General features: G+C 37.0%; 1 long non-coding RNA gene across 1 annotated transcript; it reads right to left on the bottom strand.

Annotated features, from left to right (window-relative positions):
• Nucleotides 1–980: 980 nt before the first annotated feature.
• On the bottom strand, nt 981–2574 carry LOC148115521 (uncharacterized). The gene is made up of 2 exons (XR_015732658.1): nt 2390–2574; nt 981–1159 (listed from the first exon to the last, which is right to left on the bottom strand). It is a non-coding gene; the product is annotated as an uncharacterized LOC148115521 (long non-coding RNA).
• Between the last annotated feature and the right edge of the window lie 1223 nt (nt 2575–3797).

The raw sequence follows: 3797 nt of genomic DNA, 5'->3' as shown, positions 1-3797 counted from the left end.
GGGAAATGCAGCTGTGTACCACTGACTTGGACCAAAATCAGATTCACACTGATCACATGCTTTGCCCCAGGGAGAGGGAGAAGAAGAGTTAGACAGAGAGAGGAGGAGAGAGAGAGAGAGGGAGGGAGGGAGGGAGGGAGGGAGAAGACATGAAGGCAGTGATTTATAGCAGCTGATCCATTGATAGCAAGAGGATATTTACCTTTTCCTCAGTTATATCTCTGCTAAAAATAATCATCAGTTGTTGAGTATCCTATAATGAAAAAATAATTTGTGTATGGACATGCTAATATGTGTATGCTTAAATACATACAGATGGACTAAAATACCTTGGACATATCACAGAGATTTATTGGGAGGGAGGGATGGAGGGAGGGAGGAACGGAGGGAGGGAGGAAGGAAGGAAGGAAGGAAGAAGATATCAGAATAAAAATGTTTTGAATGCAGCAGTTGCCCATAACAGATGCATGGTGGAGATTCTACTAGTAATCCATCCTGAAAGAAAGATTTTATTGCTATTGCCATTACATATGAGGACGTTATTTCTCTCCTTCCCTCTCCAAGTCATTAGCAGGCAGATAACAAATTCTATTATTTTATTACATTTTTAAGGAGAGATGTATATTATTCTTGTCATTGTGACAATTACTTTGTAAAGGAAATCTAATAATATTACAAATATGGAGGAGGCTAAAAATACTGCTGAAATCTATTCAGCATTACCAGAACAATGTAACAAGACTCCAAATTTAGTCTTCCAAATTTGTATATACAGAACTGTCCATTTTTGTGTAAATATGACAAATTCCATTTTACTTTACTTTTCTTCTTTCACAGAGACTGTGTGGCATTTTTGCTTTTTTATGTTCAATATTTCTTGGAATATCTTCAAGGAATCCCCAAGTTATTACCTCAAGCCTACCCTTAACACTCAAGGGACAAGGTCCTTTTTTTCAAACATATTACACATTTTGAAATAGTCAGATTTACTTCTTTTTTATTTGCCCGTCCCCCTGCTCTCTTCAAGTGACTTTTGTGAAAAAACAAAAGTCACTGATGTATAGTAGTAGGATATACCTGATTACTTTTTCAAGATGACTAGGTTCCATGTGGCCTTCAAATGCAGATCCATGAAGAGCACATTGCAATGCTTCTAGTTCTGTAATAAAAACATTAAACACCCATACCTTTAAGCATAGAGAATTTGCAATAAGATGGGTGGCAAACAAATTTAATAAGAGTAAGTTGGATATAGGACTTTTTATTTTGCATTTTTACCAGAAGATTAATTTCTAGTCCTATTTGCAAAAAATATAATATGGTCACCTTATATACAATATTTCATCATTTCTCAATTGACTATTTCTTTTTTTGGCATCTTTTCTTACAGCATTCTTTTTAAATAGGTCAAAAACCCTGTATCACACAGAAGGCAACGCTCTACTGCAAGGAGAAGACTTTCCATAAAAATCCAATGCTTGAAGTCTTTTTTTTTTTTTTTTTTTTTTGGTTTTGTTTATCTTGGGAGAACCTCTCTCCCTTTCCTTTTTAGGTGACATTTAATTGCAACAATAATATTTGTCGTGTCACAGTCTGATAATGAGTTCTCTCATTTCTTTCAGGTAATTGCATATTGGTGGAAACAAACAAACAAAACAAAAAGATGTAATGCCCCCCCCCCCCGCCTCCCCCCCCCCCCGCCACAAGGTCATTCAGGGCATAAAATGAAAGGAAATAGGTATTTGAGGTAACTGTGGACATGGTTTTTATTTTCACTAATTTTCAGATTACTCACAATGAGGTCTCCTCAGAGTCCAAACGTCTTGATGTGAAAAAGATACATGCTCTAAATCATTAGAGATCATTCACTAACATGTGCCACCTTTTAGGGCAATTAAACCTGACCTTGGGGTTACCTAGCTGAACACTCTCTGACCTGGGGCACTTCCTCTGAATATGAATAAAGCTGTAATACAAATACAGTCAGGAAAAACAGCGTCCCAGCTCCTGGCACAGAGATCAGATGGTTAAATGGAACTGAAAGGTTGAAGTAAGGCTCATATGGCCCTGGAATATGTAGGTTATTGATTAAGAACATTCTCAGTTGGGATTAACCTGGATTGTTGTTGTTTTTTTAAAGATGACATCTGGAGTCTACCCTTTCAAACCCCCCTCGATATGCAACCCTGTTAACCCTAGGCTCAAAATAAAAGGGAGAATAGAACCTGGACCAAATTTCACCATCACTTTTATGCCAGAAAAGTTTATATTCATATTTGTGTCAGTTTCTGATATATATCAAGCCAAGCCCCTATATTTCCATCACAATTTCTCTCTAGGCAGACCCACATATTCCTCTTCAGTTACAAAGTTATTTCTTTGCACTCACAAGTTTTAGGTAGTTGTTCCTGAGGTTTAAATGGATAGCACCTGCGCACCAGATTTATAGCCTTTTGATCTCCACGTATTTATTAGACAATTTGCTCCCATGCGTCCTGTGGATGGAAAAAACTCTTCAGACACTCAGGCTCAGAAAATCTTTCCAACTTGCTATCGTGGTTTCAGCTTCTTGATCTGGCAGAATAAATAAAAGTTCACTATTAAAAAAAAAAAGATAATGGAGACTAGAAAAAGGAGGCCAGGAACCTGCAATTATATAACTAAATATAAAACAATAATGACCAGGATTTGTTAAAATAATGGAACAACTTTCCCTATTTGATATTGTCCAGATGTGTTGGAGTTGCAGCTATCGGAAGCCAGCTAGTGTGGGGAATGATTATGATGGCTGGGTATTCTGGGAGTTGTAGTCAACCACATCTGGAAGCCCGCATAACATTAGAAAACCATTATATGCTGGTTGCAGCAAACAGCAACATTTACCTGCAAGATGAATAGTTCATTTATGTTTTCCAGCTATGGTTAATACTTAACAGTCCAGAGAAAGGCCCCAATAAGCTTATTTCACTCTTCATGCAAGCTTTAAAGGAAGGGGAAGTATGAACACATGGAATTCTTTAGCATGGCAGTGTGTCTTATCTTAATAGATGCTGCCCAGAAATCTTATACCCTCAGGGACCTTCTTGGGAAAGCCTGGGTCCCACCTGTTCCCTAAAAATGGTGTTCTGGGAAAACATTCATGGATTACTAATAGCGGGCAATTTGCAACTGCTTTTTTTCTTGGGACATATGGGAAGCAACCATCTAGCTGTGTTTGTCTGGAAATAAAAGGCTTCTCAGATCCAAAATGCAACAGAGGTCCCACAAACTGACAGATGGGTTTTGTTTAGTAGGACAATCGCTGCCATGCATGAGATATTCAGTAATCTAGTAACAGAAAAAATTACAGTCTGATTGAGAACAATTTCTTGCCAGTGACATAATTCTATGTGGCCCACTACAATTCATCCATACAGTATATGTATGTTCAGTTACTCACAAGGGGCACAGATTTTGTAATATATTTTAATCGTACATTGTTTGTATATATGGTGTGTTGTATTTTGTATTTAATAAATTGCATTCCTGTTAATTTTTTTACTCATAAAACATTGAAAATAACTGACAGCAGAAATAATTTTGAAGGATCTAAATTTTGTGAACACAATATGTATAAATAGTATAAGTATACATAGAATGAGGTGTACAACAAGGTGATACAATATCACCTACCCATTTCTCAGCGTGCCTTGAAGAAGGATTTCGCAAACTAGATTGGGTAAAAGATGGAATAAAAATCAATGGCGTCTATTTAAACCATTTAAGATTGGTAGATGATGTTGTTCTCTTCTCACAAG

The sequence above is a fragment of the Pantherophis guttatus genome, chromosome 2 (assembly GCF_059756535.1).
Source record: "Pantherophis guttatus breed Tessera chromosome 2, ASM5975653v1, whole genome shotgun sequence".
In the NCBI taxonomy this organism is placed as follows: domain Eukaryota; kingdom Metazoa; phylum Chordata; class Lepidosauria; order Squamata; family Colubridae; genus Pantherophis; species Pantherophis guttatus.
Note: the sequence above shows the minus strand (reverse complement) of the source record. Positions and strands in the feature narration are given on the sequence as shown.